The 19,495-nt window shown below is 47.2% G+C and overlaps 1 protein-coding gene across 5 annotated transcripts in view; it reads right to left on the bottom strand.

Moving 5' to 3' along the window:
• The window catches only part of LOC147627453 (malonyl-CoA decarboxylase family protein), a 110,708-nt gene that overhangs the window by 42,881 nt on the left and 48,332 nt on the right, over window positions 1-19,495 (bottom strand). The window lies entirely within an intron of this gene.

The following is a 19,495-nucleotide window of genomic DNA, read 5'->3' as shown; positions in this document are numbered from 1 at the left end:
CATCTAGAAACACCACCATGAATATCCCTACATAATCTCTTAAGAGATCATTCACCATCCGCTGATGAAAAGTAGCAAGAGCATTTGTGAGCCCAAAAGGTAATACAAGAAACCATAGTTTTTAACATACTTCAAGCATACGCATATGCATACGAGTATGAAAGTATGTTTCAAGTATGTTTGGCTCACTCCAGCTGAAACATACGTGGCCCTAATTACATTATATTTTATAGGCAATAAATTATAATTCCACCACATTATTGGCAATGAGAAATGAGAAATGAGACGAGAACTTTATAATCCATTTCATATGTCATAATATGTCTATAAAAAACAAAGGAAAGTAAACTTGCACACAATTTACATTTGCAAAACTAGAAGTCCAGTACAACTTAGAGAAGACTCGAGAGTCAAGAAGACCAAGAGGGCCACTGTGTATGTGTGTGTGTGTGTGTGTGTGTGTGTGTGTGTGTGTGTGTGTCTGTACATCGGCAAATGTAGTGTTCCTCTGTCTCTACCTCCTGGTAGCATAGCTGACAAATGCAGTCATCCAAGATCTAATGCACATATCGCCCTGTCTCAATCCGTAGCTGGTGTGATGAGGTCGGATCTGTCCAATGGCACAACGTATCCCATGTGATAGGTGTACATCCATGTATGCCGGGCGGGTGATAAAATCATCCGGTGAGAGGTGTAGAAAATGGCTCTTGTAATGAGCCATTTTCGTGCCCAAGGGCTCAAGGGGGCTAGTCCATGTTGTCTCTCTGTCCACTCTGATGATATCCATCCTGATCACACAGTTTTGCTTTGAGCGGGTGAGATTCAAAAATGGACAATCTAGACTGTACTGAAAGGGTGGTAGTGCTCTATCCGCAGACCATGTAGGTCAAACCATGATCTCATCTGAGCGTACCAACAATGAGTATCTCCATCCTCTGCCAACTGTATGGATGAGGTCAATGCCAATCGGGAGTACCTCTGTTGAGGGAGCTCCCATAGCCACTGTAAAAAGGTAACTGCCTGGAATAGGGCCTCGGTTACTACTGGTGGGGCACCTAGCTCAGTCCGAACAATCTCATGTGGTACTGATGATTTGCTCCGAATCATGCGGGCAATCATCATAATCAGTGGTCTCTCCATTTGCCTCCATCCCTCATCTGTCCCTCTCTGAGATCTGTGATGTATACTGGGCCCCCAAATTGGAGCTCCGTACAGGAGGGTCGGTGTGACAAGAGAGAAAGAGAAATGAAATGAGTGGTCTCTCCATTTGCCTCCATCCCTCATCTGTCCCTCTCTGAGATCTGTGATGTATACTGGGCCCCCAAATTGGAGCTCCGTACAGGAGGGTCGGTGTTGAAACAGGCTGTTGAAGGCTGAAGCGACAGGCTAAGTCGAAACATGTGTCCCCGACTGCACACATGTCAAGTCACGACTTCAGGCTCACGACTTCCCACAAAAAAACAGGCTTTTTTTTAGGCCCGTAAATTTTTTTCCCCCAAAAAAAGGGTCACATATGTTTCATGTATAGCATACTTATATTTAACATACGTTTGCAAACGTTTGCTTGGGCAACCATACACGTATGTTAAAAACTATGCAAGAAACTCATCAATGACCATACCATCCCGTCTTAATGATGTCTTCCTCAGCTATCTGTATCTGGTGAGGGGTGGCTGTCCCCTTCAAGCCACACTTCCGAAATATACTATCAATGGTTAGAAAGGATGAGGAATCCATGTAAATGTGGCTGAGGCTGAGGAGAGGTCATGGTCATATAGTACACATAGCTGTATGCTACTTCACTCCCAACAAATCCAGGTTCTCCCCCACCGATGGGCAGTCCCCTTACTTGGCCTTATACGAAGACATTGTGGAATTTTCTACACAAGGGGAGATCCTCCTGTTAGGTGATTTAAATGCCCAGACCGGAGCTAACATGGCTATTGATTAACATAGGGCTAGGTTATTTGCAGTCGGGGATACTAGAACATTGCAACTGATCATTCGACTTTCCATGGTCTCTCTCAGGTGATTTAAATGCGCAGACCGGAGCTAACATGGCTATTGATTAACATAGGGCTAGGTTATTTGCAGTCGGGGATACTAGAACATTGCAACTGATCATTCGACTTTCCATGGTCTCTCTCAGGTGACTATATGGACCTTACATGGAGACGATGGAAAGGAACCACTAAGTGATATTTGTTGGCTAATTAAGGGGCAAACTAGGTGAGATTAGGCATTTAGGGTGCAAACTTTCTGGTTTTGTTTCTTGTGAAAGCCAAAAGTGAGAACCCTTAACTTGCAACCACCCATAAGTAGTATAGAATGAGATAATCTTGTGTGGTAATAAATGGTGACATGATGGGAGATCATGAAAAATAAATGAGCATTAAAAGTGTGTATTTACACGACACCATTATCATAAATGGGAAACATTGAATCAATAAACATTGTACTTACAACTCACATGGGAAAAGGCATTCCATTATTGCAAAAGGCATGCACTTCATACAAATAGAAATGGTGTATGGCCTCATTCATTAGGTATTGGGTACATTGCATGCTAGTAAAATAGTAATGCACAAAAAAAATTGAATTTTCTCTCTTGGCACATACTTTTTGAATACTAGCACAAGCTAGCTATGGATACTTTGAAAATAATAAAATGTCACTAAGGCCATCCATAAGCTTCAGCCTGGGAAATCCAGGGACCATGAGGACTTTTCATCTGAGCACATCACCCACTCTTGTGACACCATTGCCCCTCTTCTAGCTAAGCTATTTAATATGGCCCTCTGTCATGGTTTCCCACCCTCTCGGGCCACCAACACCATAGTGCCGATCCGTAAAGCCAGCGACCACATGAACCCCAACAACTACCACACTATCATGACACTTGCAATGCTATATGGTTCAGTTTTGGAGGTTGAAGCTAGCTCACATGGGGAACATCATGGCATGAGAGCAAAGGGGCAAGCAGGTTTCAAGACGCTCCTACTCAACATTGGATCACATCTTCACATTGAGGGCCATCATCGAGGAGGGGCGGTGGAGAGGCAAGAAGATCTTTTGTTGCTTTGTGGATTTCCACAAGGCATTTGACACTGTCCCACATGCTCGACTCTTCCATCAACTGCTGCAGGAGTTGGGTTTCATTGAGGAGATGATTTGGGGAGTGATGGCATTATATAAGTCGGCTGATGATGCACTCACGAATGATTGAAGCTTTGCCGACACAAAGATAGCTTGATGCATGCATCACAGAGACATGGAAACGATGCCCCCAGACCTCTACCTGCCATACCTCTATCATGAGCTTCTTTGCCCCTTGTAAAGAAAAGAAGTCTTAGACGACATAGGGAGACCACAGAGGGGGCCTCATCCACTGGACACTTCAAGCAGTGCCTTCCAATAGCAGCCCAGCTGCCCACACTAAGGTTCCCAAGAGTATCCATTGAGAGCGCATTCCAGATGCAGAGGGTCAGACGACCCAAACCGACGAGAGAGAGAGCACACTCCCCTTGTCAGTCTCAGATCCGAGAGATACTCCAGAGACACCACAATGTTTTCCCACGAGAGATGGATATTGAGGAGCTTTATAGGAGTCTAGGGTTTTTTCTTTTTCCAGAAAGGAGAAATTAAGTATGAAAAATTTTACAAAATGGAGATTTCACACCAAGCAAGGTGGAGATCTCAACCAATCAAGAACCCTATGCTACCAATAGGGTCCCGAATGAGAGGATGTGAAAAAGATACCAATGTCCCACTCTCTCATAAATTGGTCGCGCTTCCTCTCTGCAGCCCTCGAAGATCCCTGGATTTTGGCCCAGGTAGCCATAATGGTGTGAATAATATCACTCCAAATCCTACAAAGCCACTAAGAAACAAGAACGGGAGTACCCTCAATGGCCTCAATGCATCTAGCCTTCCAGATATTCCAGGCTGAGATGCTAGCAATAATCTCCCAAGAACTGTCTAACCTCTGTGCTGGAGGGACAAAGTGTGAAAGTGGCAAATCCTGAAGACAACACTGCCGAGAAACTCCTTACCTAACCATAATGGCCAAGCTCCTATCAGTCCCCTCGAACCTCAGTTGAGGCCCAGACTGTGTCAACCAAATGATAGAACCAAAAGAAATGATAGCATCCCTCTTAATCCTACCAAAGAGAGGTGTCATCACAGACCAAGCCCTCTGTGCTTCCCTGCATTCCCATAAACAATGGTAAATTGACTCCGAAACTCCTGCACATCTAGGGCATGCTCGGCAAGCACCATGAACAGACCTCCATTGATTGGTGGCCAGACCACCATGAAGGGAAACCCAGATAAAGGAGGAAATCTGTGGCTTCCTATAAGAATGCCACAATCTCCGCCAAAATACCCTCTGAATGTCAATCGAAATGCCGTAAGACTCCCAATGGGGTCTAAGAGTAGGGACACTCTGAATGTGTCCCAAGATAAGATGTTTGGCATTCCGCACCGTATAACTAAAAAAAGGCATGCTTTTCAAAGGGTTACAAGCATCCTTCCACTCCCACTCACCGGGGTCCCAATGCAAATGTCTGATAGGGCAGCCACCATACAACCAAAGAACTCTGACTGAACGAATCTGGGGGCCCTCAATAAGGTCCTGCACATCACATCTCTCCAGCTGCCATCCATCCTGTACAGAAAAAAAGACCGGTACATCATCCTCCCTAGGCAAGGAGAGACCCATAACCTGAAGAGGAACACCTGTCCCAGAAAAAACCCCAAACCAAGAATGATGACGACCTTCCAAAAAAGATCTAGTAATGTAGTGGTTGGAAATGGCTGCATCAATCTGTGCAATCCTCCGGCTAGAGCCTCTCAAGTGCTGCATGAAATCCAATCTCTACACCTCCGTGAGGCTCTGAAGCCTCTTCCAAGCTAGCATTGTGGGGCAAAGGGTCTCCTAGCCAGCCCAAAGAATATGCATAGCTGCCCCAAGAGGCCTACCATGCACATCTAATATCAAATCATTCCATAGAATGGACTACCGGTTAGCTTCCTCCGTTGAACGCGGGGGGATGTGTACCAAAAAACTCCTCAAGCGATCCCAAGTCCGTAGGAGGGACCTAACCACGGGGGACGAAGGGGAGCGGTGAACTGCATCCGAAAAAATAAAGCGTGAGCTAAGAGTCCAGTCACCTCTATGAACAGGGACGCACTTCGTGATCTGCTGCATGGGAAAGTCCTTCCACGGCTCAGTGCCTGGAAGAAAGCCCCTAACAACAAGCTTGCAAAGCAAAGCCTTACATTGCACCTCAGGGTCAATGATATTCAATCCCCCTTCCTGCTTAGGCCTGATAATGGTTTCCCAAGCAACTCTGGCCCTGGTGTGTGCATTTCCATCAAGCCCTGACCAAAGAAAGTTTCGAATAAGGCGACGAAGCTGGCCAATGCAGCCCTTATGAAAAATCCAACACAAAGCAATTAACCAAGCCGTGGCTAGCAAAACTTGGTTAACCACCAAAGCTCTAGAGGCCAAGTCGAGCTTCCTCCTACTCCAGTGATGAAGTTTGCTTTTAATGCTTAAGAGCACTGGAGCAAACTGTTGTGCAGGGGAGATGTCAACGCCCACCTAACAACCAAGGTATCTCGCAGAGCATCCTCTCTCAATCCAAGTAAAACCAACATCTGTACCCCAATCTGCAAGAGGAGAATCACTGATCCAAAAACCAACTGATTTATGCCAATTGATAGTAGCTCTTGCTGCCAAACAGAAGGCCTCCAAGGCTGTCCGGAAAGCACATAAACAACATGTGAAGCCTTGAGGAACAACGCTGTATCATCTGCTAACTCAAAGTCCAAAAACTCTTCCTCCGAGAATAAAGGCAACTTGAGACCCACAACACCAGGGGCAGCCCGAAGAAACCTGCTCATAGCCTCAGCTACAATGAGGTGCAGTAAAGGGGCAAGGGGACAGCCCTGCCTCACCGAACGGGAAATCTGAAAACGCTCGCCACGCTCCCCACAAGCTAAAACAGTGCTATGAGCCTCCCTGTATAGGCAGGACACCCCTCTGATCCAATTTTGGGAAAACCCCATGTGTGCCATAGTGCCCTCCGAAAAATCCCAATCCACTCTGTCATAAGCTTTTTCAAAATCAAGCAAAAGAATGGCAAGAGGCTGCTGACTAGACTTTGCCCACTCGACAACTTCCCAGAAAGAAAAGATGTTATCAAATATACTCCTTCCTTGGAGGAACCCATTATGTGTATCATGGATAGTCCTTTGGAGAATCGGCTGCAACCTTATACTCAAGGCTTTAGCTAAGATCTTATATGCAGATCCAAGGAGAGTGATGGGCCTCCATTGCTTGATGTCCGTCTTGTCCCCACTCTTGGGGATAAGGTGAATCAGCCCCTCCGTGAGGTATGGCAGCATCATACCCGACAGCCACATTTCCTAAAGAAAACAGTGATAGCATCTCCAATATGATCCCAAAAAAGAATAAAGAAGGCGGGAGAAAGACCATCATCCCCTGGGCATGAACCACTGGAAAGAGTTTGCAGTGAGTGAAGGAATTCATCCTTCGGCATCCAGGGAAGAACACATAGCATCTATAATGAGCCTAAGCATGCACTCCCAAACTTTCTGCCGTGCCACATCTCTCGGAGGAGAGGGCACCTCTGCAGTCAACAAAGACCGATAAAAATCTAAAACAATACCCCTTACCTTATCAGGCTCAATCTAAACCTCACCCTATGAATCCTACAAGTACCTCACAGAATCCCTACTATGGGAAGGCCTGTGTGCTGAAAAAAACTCTTCGTTGCATCTGCCACCCATCTGAGTCCAAAAAGCCTCGTTCGCATGAAACGCGAACTCAGCCCTCCTGTCCATGGCCAACTGCAGCTCTGCTCTAACTGTGGTCAAGAGGTCTGTAATCCAAGACGCATGTGGATGCTTTTCATGTTCCCTCTGAAGAGCAGCAATCCTCTCTTGAAGCCGCTACAAGGAGGCTAGGCTCTGACGGATGCTCCTCACCTACTCTTGGAAGCCAGCCAATTTGCTCTCTACTGCCTCCTGTAATAAACTGCTGATCTCTCCAAGTCATGCATCCAAAGCTCCTACGGGGCTGAACCAGGTGAAAATCTAGCCTCTGCAAGATCTCCTCTATCCGACTGCGTATCCTGAATGTGGCTATCTGGGATCTCAGTGCTCAAAAGTCTATCCAAGGATTATCCAAGGATAGAATGAAACGTGCATGATTGGAGAAAGTAGTGCTTGCCGGAATACCAATTATGCCGCCATGTCCACAAGCCCACTCATCTACATAAAACCGATCTAATCTCGATAGGTTAGGGCCTGTACTCCTACCGGATCTCGAGAAACATGAACTCCCGAGGCTGCATTTGAACTCTGGCAAATGCTAAGGCAACTGTCCCCTCAAATCGAGAATCAACTCCTCCCATGCCGAGTACTCTATGCTGGAAACTATAGCCATGCCACCTTTGAGTCTGTCCTCTGCCGACTTTAACATGTTGAAATCCCCATCAATGCACTGGAAATCCTCCTGTGGAAGGGCCTGGAAAACTATACTCCACAAAGTGGCTCTACCTGCTCCGACATTCGGCACATATGTATTCAAAAACCTCTCCAATCCTAATGGTCACCCATTGAGCTCTCTTGGTGACAATAGTGCCTCGGTCCACCAGTGCAGGTAATATGCTGAAGGAAATGCATACCCCACCCTAGGGTCCCGGAGTGGCCAAAAGCATGGGACCAAAAGGTGTGTCTCCACCCTGAAGGATCTTCCTACTACAACGGGGGTATGCCCCTCGGAAAGATGATCATCCTGGAGGAGGAGAATGTCAATGGGCACACCAACTACAGCTCTATGAAGCTCCTCTCCAAGGACCCTGCACCTCTGAAAGCACTGCGGTCCTCCCAAACCCTAATTGTTCCATGGGACAATCTGCATAACTACGGTGGGAGGTAGAACTCGTGGAACTGCCCTCCACTCAAAGAGTCTTGGGTGTGGGTTTGGGCGGAGAGTAATCACTATCTGTCATGGGGTGAAGTCACGTAGATGGGCACAAATCATGCCCTCCATGTGGAGCCACTCTGTCCAAGCCCTAGAATATGCATACTCTGGGCTCCACCTGTCACAATGAAGGTATCTGTAGGAGGGAGGAAGAGGTACTGCAATTGAAACATGAAACACAAAGAGGAGCACCTCCAAGCTAGAGGACACCATCTCCCCTCCTGGGTCTCTGTGGCTAGAGCCACCCACCTCCATCCGTGCCAATGGCCAGAAGTGAGTGAGCACATCGGTGATACACAAATCATGCAAATGATGTGAGAGCTCTATGGCCTGCCCGTGGATAGCGGCAAACACCAACTCCATCCTCGGCGCTGCACTCAAGGGGAAGGAGAAGATCATTGCGCCACTCTATGGGGTGGAAGGCCTGTGATGCAGAACCACACATATACGAATGAGAGCCACGATCTCCTCGAAAATACTGACTCCCTCAATGAGGAGGCATCGGAAGAAACTGTAGTCAACAAGCTGCCCCAACACTCCGGGGGAGAAGAGCACGCATTGGAGAGGCAGAGATGGTCATCGCGACCTCTAACCGGGCGCCAAGAGACTCTAGGTAGCGATGGTCATCGCTATTGGCTCCAAGAAACGGTGGATGAAGCAGCAAATTGAACTAGCATGTTGCCTCCTCTCCGGGTCAAGCGTGGCCAGCGGATGGCGGGCGACAGGAGTGCTCCAGTGAGACGGAAAAAAAGGGGGAGGGGGAGGGTGTTGAGGAGGGAGGCCGGAGGAAGAAGGGTTTGCTTGCAAGGGAGTGGGGGGTAGAGGCTGCAAGGTTGGGCCCGCCAAAGGCTTTGAAAAGTCAAAAGCCTCGTGGGAATCTGGATGCCTGGAGCAGGATCAGGACGAGGCAACGATCTCCAAAAAGGGGGGCCGGTGTAGGGTTCCTTGAAGGTACTTGGAGAGGAGAGAGAGGGAAGGGGGGGGGGGGGGGGCGCTGGGACAAGTGCTCATAACAATTCTTTGATAAAACCGTACCCACTTATGGCGTGCCAGACTGGCACGCCTGACGGCATTACTCTGCTCTAACGGTGGTTCTACCTCAAACTAGCGGTCTACCACTCTCTTGCAGTGGGATCCTCCAAGGCTGAGCCCTGGTGCTCTAATGCCTGGGGGCCGCTATCCCCCCCACCCCCGTCATGTGGAATTGAACTGGGAACACGAGTGGGTGGAGGCGCCCTCCTAAACTGAGGGCGAGGACAAGCTCTAGCAAGGTGTCCCATCTCTGCTGGCAAATGAAGCATTGTCTTGGGAGGTTAGAGTACTCAACTCTTTGGAGAATAGGAGCTCCCTAGAGGCAAGGAAGCGATATGACATGAGGAGCTAACTCTGGAGAGGCTATGCAGATATACGGAGAGATGGAATCCTCGCCATCCGAGCTAGAACTGAAGCGGCGGTTGGGGGAGGGGGGGGGGGGATTCCATCACTCTCTCGATAACACCACTATCACCGGGGGAGAAGTGGAAGGTATTCCTTCCTAAGACCAAGAAAGAAAATTGTCACAGGAAAGCCTGGGACGCTAGCCAAAGGGTCGGATGTTGGGTCAAAGCTGCACTGCCACCTCGCAAAGAAGGCTTGGGCTATACACAGTGGGACGGGGCTTAGTTGCGTGACTTTCTCCGATGCCGCAGGCGAATCAAACTCAACCTAGTAGTATCCATGCCCCAAAGGATGAATATCAATGATCTTTCCAAGCTCGCCGTGATAAGGTGTTACAGTACCGAGTATTTTACCTCTTTTCTTAAGCACTGTGATTATGTTTTAAGCATGTTTAACATTCACTGATCATGTTTTACTCTGTATGTGCATGTGTAAGTTTGTACACGTGTGTGGGTGCAGATACATGTTTAGTGTGTGTGAGTACATGTGTGTGCATGCTCATATGTTTGTACAAGTGTGTTTTTGGGTCTTTCTCTTACCTTGTTGCAGGTGCAGCAGCTGAGATCTTCTTCTTTTGTTAGGCACTCAAGGCAGCCTGTGGGGAAGCATAGGGGTGACCAAGGGGGCAGCCGGGTAGAAGCCCTATAGCCCATAGTTGTGTGAAGGGGTTGCAGCCAGTGCAGCAAAGGGCAGCCGGGTCGTAGTGTTGAGGTGGCCAAGCGCAGCCCGGTTAGCAGCCAGCGCAGCTACGCCAGCACACGTCCAGGTGATGAGGCGCTGCCACGTGGCAGAGGTGGCTGGACTGCGGGCGAGTTGGCGCACAGAACAGCTGCAAACCCTCAAACGCAAGAAAGAGAGTTGGCGAGCAGAAAAAACGCAAGGAGAAAGCCGTCGAGTAGCGAAACGCGAAGAGATTTTTTTTTTATTTTTATTTTTTTTAAAAAAAAGAGAAGAGAGAGAAGCATTCGAAGAGTTTTTTTTTAAGGGGGAAAAGCATAGGCTTTTCACCCCAAACCTCTATAAAAAGGGGGGCCAAGGCTCTTGTATGACACAACAGAAATCTGGGTGAAAGTTTCAAGAAGACTCCTCTCCGTGAAGCAAGGAGATTTCTTCTCAGAAGTTGTACAAGGGCTACGCTGACTTCAAGTGATAAATAAATACCTGCGGCGGGGCAGCCACGCTTTGGGGCCTATTGGTCTCTTGTGTAGGAGCGCTCTAGCTCCACCTCTTTTTCTTCTTCTTTCTCCAAGTTTAAGTTTTAAGTGTGATTAAGTTGTGCTCACCGCCCGTCAAGTTTCCGAAGGCCGGTTTCAAGGTTCCATTGCCGGGATTCCATCGTCAACTTTTTCAAGAAGGCGAGCCTATGGTCGACACATTTATGGCTGGAACTAGTGCGGAGATGAAGGATTTATCTTCAGAAGAGGATGACTACTTTGAAGAAGACGAGGAAAGTGAGCAAGAAATACCTCCCGATATACCAGAATTTGAAGATGATGATGCCACCTATGAAGCAAAGATGCAGAGCTTGATGGAGGGATTAATGAAACTCACGAAAGACTCACGTTTTCCACAAAACTTCAAAGCTGATTCTAAACCACGGAAGTAGGGGTCTGAGAAGAAAGCTAAGCCTCAACATTCGGCTCCCATCTACCCAAATTTTCAGCCATACCCTGATTCTTCTTCTTTTCTCCCACCTATGGAAACCCTGCTAATACTTCGCATCCTGGTTACTTTGGCGGAGGCTCTGTCTTTCATTCCATTATGGGTGTACCCAACATTGGCATGACTGGGAGCTATGGTATGCAGCCAGGTATGTATGGAGGTATGTATGGAGGTATGCCAGGAGGTATGTATGGAACTTATGGTGGTGGTGACGGAAGTGCTTTTGGTATGCCTGGTATGGGAGGTGGTATGATGGGCATGGGGTCTAATGCTGTGGGCAATTCTTTTCTCAAACCACATCGCTATGATAATCTTGTTCCAGGCAAGAAACGAAAAGATTATAAAGAGGGTGGTGCTGCAATAAAGTTTGATACTTTTAGTGGAGCAAAGGATCGTTTGAAGGCTCTTACCTTCATTCAAGAGTTTGATGCGGCATTTCTGGTGGTAACTTCAGAGGCATCTAAGGTACGGAAGGCAGCTTCTTTCCTAAAGGGAAATGCTCTTCAATGGTGATCGACACTTCTTCATCAGGGTATAGCACCAAGCACATGGGTGGAGTTCAAGCAAATCTTCTCTTCCTTATGGTTGACACCGACTTTTGAGGTGGATGTTATGACGGCTTGGCATCGATTAGATTCCAAAGACTATAGCAATCAGGAAGAATATAACAAGAAATTTTGGGATGCTTTGCTACCGGTGCTGATGCTTTTGTTCCTGATTGCATCATTTGTCAGAAGGTGAAGTATGACCGTCAAAAGACACCTGGGTTACTTCATCCTTTGCCTATTCCACATAGACCGTGGGAGAGTATTGCTATGGATTTTATCTTTGATCTTCCTAGGACAAAGAGTGGGAATGATGGCATCTGGACTATCATGGATCGTTTCAGCAAGCAGGCCCATTTCATTCCAGTCAAGAAGAAGATTAATGCAGAGCTAATGGTGAGGATATTTTTGACAACTATCTTCAAGTACCATGGGATGCCCACATCTATTGTTAGTGACCGAGATCCTCGAATGACGAGTTTATTTTGGAGAGCATTGTTCGAGAGCATGAAGACTTCGTTGAAGTTCTCATCGTCTTTTCATCCACAAACAGATGGGCAATCAGAAATTGCCAACTCAGTTGTATTGGATCTTCTAAAGTGTTATGTTTCAGATCATAAGGAGCAGTGGGAAAAGTATCTTCCTTTGGTAGAGTTTGCTTACAACAAGAGCATTCACACTTCGACAGGTAAGGCACCTTTCGAGATTGTGGAAAGCGGAAAGAAAGTACCTCCGATCCTGCATACAAAAGATAAGATCTTCGAGGCAGATCGTTTTGTGGAGAATATGGATGAGGCTTACAAGAAGGTCAAGTTGGCTCTTCAAAGGACTCAAGAGAAACAAAGGAAAGCAGCGAACCTTCACCGTCGATCATTGGTTTTTGATTTGGGCGATTGGGTGCTTTTGAGATTTGAGAAGGCTAGACTCAGGAAAATGAAGGGTAAACAGCACTTATATCCTAAACTGAGTATGCGGTACTATGGGCCTTTTCAGGTGATTGAGAAGATGAGTGATGTTTCTTATCGTCTTCAGTTACCGGATCATTGGAGGATTCATAATGCATTCCATGTGAGTCTTCTGTAACCTTTCAGAGGTGAGGTGCCTACAGATCAGGTTGATAAGACACAACCAAAAGTCATAGAACTAGATGAGATTCTTCAACCGGAACAGATTTTGGCACATAAGGAAAGAAAAATCAGAGGGAAAGTTTCACGTCGATATCTGGTGAAGTTTGTGAACTATTCACCTATGGATTCGAAGTGGATGGAGGAGGGTGACTTGGCAAATTCACCGAGGATACTAAAACTTTACCTCGAGGGTTTTGGTTTGGAGCCTACCTTAAAAAATGCTTCAACAGGTTCAGTTATGGATTCTGGAGTACTATCTGTTACTCAAGAGGGGGGTGACTCCGCTCCCTTGTCACAGAGTTCACTTGGATGAGATCTAGGAGTCGTTTGGTGTTCTTCTCAGCACACCCGAGATACTAAACTGACAGTATATCTGCCTATGGGACTTCTCTGATATATGTGTACTAGTCAAATGGTTTGATTCATGGATATACGGATCTTTTTGAGAGAATGGGGACGCCTATTCTAGACTTTCATTTGATATGCATGTATATAGATACTTGCCTTGATGCATCAGTGTTTATTCATGTTCATGATGTACTGCTGATTGTGGGTCCTATGGGATGGCCATGAGCGGAGCAGGTAAAGCATCCAGGGGGACATGACTATTCACGAGGTGGATGCTCTTGATTTATGTTATTCAGATGTTTTGTTTCAGTAGGCAGGACTTAGCTTTCTCATCGGTCTCTTAGGTTCTGTTTTAGTTTGGTAGATCCTTTGACTGAACAATCAAGGACGATTGCTTTGTTTTAAGAGGGGGGTATGCTACAGGACTGAGTATTTTACCTCTTTTCTTAAGCACTGTGATTATGTTTTAAGCATGTTTAACATTCACTGATCATGTTTTACTCTGTATGTGCATGTGTAAGTTTGTACACGTGTGGGTGCAGATACATGTTTAGTGTGTGAGTACATGTGTGTGCATGCTCATATGTTTGTACATGTGCATGTAAGTGTTTTTGGGTATTTCTCTTACCTTGTTGCAAGTGCAGCAGCTGAGATCTTCTTTTGTTAGGCACTCAAGGCAGCCTGTGGGGCAGCATAGGGGTGACCAAGGGGGCAGCTGGGTAGAAGCCCTGCAGCCCATAGTCGTGTGAAGGGGTTGCAGCCAGTGCAGCAAAGGGCAGTGGGGTCGCAATGTTGAGGTGGCCATGCGTAGCCCGGTTAGCAGCCAGCGCAGCTACGCCAGCACACGTCCACGTGACGTGGTGCTGCCACACTAGTCACAAGGGACAGGGGGACGGGGGACGGCCATATGTAGGGAACGGGGACGGGGGTAGGAATGGCACTTAAAAATTACTTTGTCAGTACCACCCACTCGCCTATACGGGCAAAGCTTGCATGTCCATGGCTGTGCACCACCTCCATGAGGGGATGGGGTGTGATTGACCTCATCCCACCATGTCCATCCCGTCGTCCTTCTACGGGTAGTTGGAACTTGAAGAGCAACTACCACGAGGAGGATGCCATGGATGATGGATGCCTCTTGTCACTTTATAGCTTGAGAGAGAGAGAGAGAGAGAGAGAGGGAGTGAGGCTTGAGCCTTGAAAGCTGAGGGAGAACTTGAGAAGTTGAGTGTGAGGGTGGGTGGGGGTGTGTGTGTGTGTGTGTGAAGCTTGAGAGAGTGTGTGAGGGAGAGAGAGTGTCTTGAGAGGCTACAGCTTGCTTGTGTGAGCTTGAAACTTGAGACCTTGGCCCTTGAGGCTTGCCGCTTGAGAGAGTGTGTGTGTGTGTGTGAAGCTAAAGCTTGAAGTGTGAGAGGGAGTGTGTGTGTGTGTGTGTCTTCTTATAGGGAGGGAGGCAAGAGAGGCCAAGGCCCAAAGCCTCAAAGGCTCAAGGCCTATGGGCCAAGGCTAAAGGCCCATGAAAAGCCCCTCCCAAACAGCCAAAAAAAAAAGTCAAAAATGTGACCATTGCCCAAACAGTAACCTGCGGCGTTCCCATGCAGCCGTCCCCCACAATCGTCCCCTCCTGGATCCATCCCCAGAACGTCGTCCCTTGTGAGGGACGCCCAGCTGGGGACAATCCCCGTCCGTCCCCGTCCCACAGTGTTCCCGGGACGGCGTCCCCCCGTTCCAAGCGTCCGTCCCCTATGACTATGGCTGCCACGTGGCAAAGGCGGCTGGAGTTGGCGCACAGAACAGCTGCGAACCCTCAAACACAAGAAAGAGAGTCGACGAGCAGCGAAAACGCAAGGAGAAAGCCGTCAAGAAGCGAAACGCGAAGAGAAGCTGCGCCGTGTAATTTTTTTTTATTTTTTATTTTTTAAAAATAAAGAGAAGAGAGAAAAGCATTCGAAGAGTTTTTTTTTAGGGGGAAAAGCTATGTCACCCCAAACTTGTATAAAAAGGGGGGCCAAGGCTCTTGTATGACACAACACAAATCTAGGTGAAAGTTTCAAGAAGACTCCTCTACGTGAAGCAAGGAGATTTCTTCTCGGAAATTGTACAAGGGCTACGCTGCCTGCAGGGGCACGACGCTTTTGGGCCTATTGGTCTCTTATGTAGGAGCGCTCTAGCTCCACCTCTTTTTCTTCTTCTTTCTCCAAGTTTATTATTCCAGTTCATAAAGAGTTTTAAGTGTGATTAAGTTGTGCTCACCGCCCATCAAGTTTCCGAAGGCCGGTTTCATAAGGCTTGCCTACAAAAGGTCCTTGAGTTGTCCACATGCCAGGTGGTGCCGGGTGGCTACCCACAATCCTCATAGTCACCGCACTGAGCCACTGAGCTCTCCCAATGACAATGGTGCCTAAGTCGACCATCGCAAGTAATAACTGCTCGTTGACGGAAGTGCATAACCCACCCTGGGTCCCGCAACAGCCAAAAGCATGGGACCAAAAGGTGTGACTCCTGCCCTGAAGGATCTTCCTACTGCAACGAAGTACGCCCCTCGGAAAGATGATGCTCTTGGAGGAGGAGAGTGTCAATAGGCCCACCAACTACAGCTCTATGAAGGTCCTCTCTAAGGACCCCGCACCTCTGAAAGCACTGCGATCCTCCCAAACCCTAAATGTTCCATGAGACAATCCGCATAATTAAGATCGGTGGGAAAGGCGAAACTTTCGGAACTACCCTCCACTCAAAGAGTCTTGGGTGTGGGTTTTAACGGATATTAATCCCTATCTGTCCTAGGGCAAAGCCGCACCAAACGGGCACAAATCATGCCCTCCATGTGGAGCCACTCTGTTTGAGCCCTGGAATATGCATACTCTGGCCTCCACCTATCACAATGAAGGTATCTGTAGGAGGGAGGAAGAGGTACTACAATTGAAACATGAAGAAACACAAAGAGGAGCACCTCTAGGTTGGAGGACACCATCTCCCCTCCTAGGTCTCTCTGGCGAGCCACCCACCTTCATCCGTGCCAATGGCCAGAAGTGAGTGAGCATGTCCGTGATACATAAATCATGTAAATGATGTGAAAGCTCTATGGCCTGCTGTGGATAGCGGCAAGACACCCATCCGTGCTGCAATCCGTCCTCGGTACTGCACTCAAAGGGAAGAAGAAGATCATCGTGCCACTCTCTTGGGTGGAAGGCCTAGAGTGATGCAAAACCACACATATACGAATGAGAGCCACTATCTCCTCAAAAATACCGGCTTCCTCATGCGGAATTGAACTGGGAACACGGGTGGGTGGAGGCGCCCTCCTGGGCTGAGGGCGAGAACAAGCTCTAGCAAGGTGTCCCATCTACCGGCAGCCAGAGTACTCAACCCACTCCAAAATAGGAGCTCCCCAAAGGCAAAGAAGCGATATGACATGAGGAACCAACTCCGGAGAGGCTATGCAGATACGAAGAGATGGAATCCCGGCCATCCAAGCTAGAACTGAAGCAGCGGTTTTTTTGGGAGGTGGGAGATTCCATCACTCTCCTGATAACACCACCTATCACCGTGGGAGGAGTGGAAGGTATTCCTTCTTGAGACCAGGAAAGAAAACTGTCGCACTGCCTGTGATTTGCCATGTCGGCATCAAGGGGGGGTTAGTGCCAAAGTAGCACATTTGTATCTTGGGTCAACGCAACCCTAGCACATAGAAATGAAATGAAATGAAATGATATATTAACGTCTTCAAAAGGCCAAAATGACCTATGAGACCAAAAAGGTTACAACAATTGGTGGATCTGATACAATGTCTAGAGAGAGTTAGGAAGAGTGACAGCTTATTTGTATGACTCGCATCCAACCACCTTGAAGTAGCCCAAAGATTTGGCACCAAGGGGGGGTTGTTGAGAATTGTGGTGCCAAAGTGCACTAGACAAGAGGTATGGAGTGAGAAATGCCATATGGCAAGTAGAATTTATCCCAAATGCAAGGGAAGCCCCATGAGATTTGTACCTCCACCCTATAAAAGGGGTCATTTTTCAAGCAATGAATCATCTCATGCACTTTGCACATCTCAAGTCTCTCTATGAGTCCAAGCTAATCTATCTTGGAACGTAATTGATTTGAGTCTATTGCACATACACATCATCATGTGTATAATTAGACACCATCCACCTTAGGTCTTTTTAATCATGTGTAAGTAGTAGGTGATTAGTGTGGGATTAGCATCATTGCCAAAATCTCAACAGATGGAAGGTAGACAGAGTACACTGAAGGTAAGAGTGAGAATCAGTGCAGGTGATGGAGACAACCATCCACATATATCCATCCATAATAATAATATGAAAGTGCAAAGCAATAGTTAGTGTCTTTTCACACTTGATATCCAAGGGGAAAAACCACATAAAGTGTCCTTGATTAGGTCCTGTTCACACAACAAGTGTGCATTTGCCTTCAAATCCCCCTTGTAGTGTAATTGTGAACCTGTACAAGGTAGCAGATCACTCTTTGTTCAAGAGCAAGCCTAAAGCTTTTTGGAAAGGTTTGTCATGCATACATTTGCACCATTGACTTCAACAACAAGCATGACCTTGCCTATCCCTTTCACTAGATAAGTAGAATGATCTGCACATGTTACAGTGCGGCCATTATAGAAGCATAAACCAAGTGCTGAAATACATCTTTGCAAGAGATGATATGGCTCGAAGCACCACTATCAAAATACCAAATCACGTCCTTACTGTGGGATGCAATCAAAGACACATCCTGTTTTGTAGTACTTGGTGTGTCACTATTGCATGTGACCAAAAATGTCCACTCCTCATGGACTGACTGCTTTGCTTTGTCATTAGAACTGTCAGCTACTCCATTACCTATGTCTTTCTTCTTCTCTTTTTCCATCCGCTTTCTACATTCATTTATGTAGTGGCCATGCTTATGACATTTGCCCTTCTTTTTGGGCTTGTTGGCATCCCCTTTTTCAAGCATATCACCTCCAAAAGAGGGCTGTCCATGACCAGCCTTATTGGACTAGTGTCCTCTATGCTTAAAGCCCTTTGTTTTCCCCTTGTCCTTGGCTGAAAAACACTTACGTGCACTACGAGGCAACCCAATGTTCTTGTGTAAACTTGCTGCCTGCAAAAATTCCGACCTCAAGCAAGAGTATTCTTGTAGATTCTCTGTAATGTCCAGAAAAACACTCAATGTGTGTACATGTGTCAAATCTCTTCCCTACATGCTCCAAACAAAAAAGCCCCAAATTTTGCATACAATATTGGCTTCAATTTGTGCTGAATTACATGAATTTCAGAAAAATCCCAAAAGTTGTATACAAATTTGGCTTCAATTTGCACTGAATTGCATGGATTTGAGAAAAGCCCCAGAACTTCACTCTGTATCATAGTACCTACAAGCTTTGAAATTCAGAGGTAGAAGGGTTGCCGACCTATACACCTTCGATGGAGGCGTGCTGGTCAGACTAGACGAAAGGCATGCTGGTCAGAGAGATAGCAGCTGGTCGGTATAGTCTCATCAGCGACGGCACAGCACAGCAGGCGCACGGCACAACATGACGGATAGAAGGATGGAACGATGACACAAGCACACGCCGACGGGACAACGGCTGCGACAGCGATGAAATGAAGGAGTCGACAGCGACCTCAGACAGCAGCTGTGCAGCAATGGAATGGCTTGAGACGGACAACAGCGACAAAGAGGAGACCCCAAAACAACAAGCAAATGGGGCTGAACGCCACCCACTGGCTGGGCGGTGGTGGGGAGAGTAGCAATGCTTTTGCCTTGGATAGGCTCTTCAAAGACCCTAACAACTCACACAATGTATCCACAACTTATAGAACGGTATCCACATTGTTCTCAGTATAGTCACTAATGCTACTATTAACATCAACAAAAACCTGAGTTGCCTGGTGGCTGAGGCCGTGTGTTCTTGGACTTCCCCACACTAGTGCCGCCCAATTAGCTGGCGGAAATGGGCAGCAGCGGCGGTTCACTGCACAGTAGCGCCACCAAGGGGGGGCTGAGCGGAGGGCAGGATTTCGCAGGCGCACAGAGGTCCGGCCACAACAGTTTTCGCGGGCACACAGAGGTCAATTCACGGTTTTCACGGGCAGGTCCAGGTAGTCCAGCAGGAAGCTCCCTTAGCTCTGATACCAAATGTTGGACAACCACAGCAAAAGAAAGAAAGAAAGAAAGAAAGTTGTATTAACGTCTTCAAAAGGCAAAAATGACCTATGAGACCAAAAGGTTACATCATATCCATGAGGTACATCATCCTTGTCAAATCCCCATAGGATTACCTCGTAGAACGCTCCTGGTACAAGACTCGAAACCTGCAAACAAACCAAGCAAACATGAAGGGGGTGCAG

This window comes from Cibotium barometz, chromosome 20 (genome assembly GCF_041138505.1).
Source record: "Cibotium barometz isolate CiBa-2024 chromosome 20, ASM4113850v1, whole genome shotgun sequence".
Lineage (NCBI taxonomy): Eukaryota > Viridiplantae > Streptophyta > Polypodiopsida > Cyatheales > Cibotiaceae > Cibotium > Cibotium barometz.
This window is presented reverse-complemented; position numbering and strand designations above follow the sequence as displayed.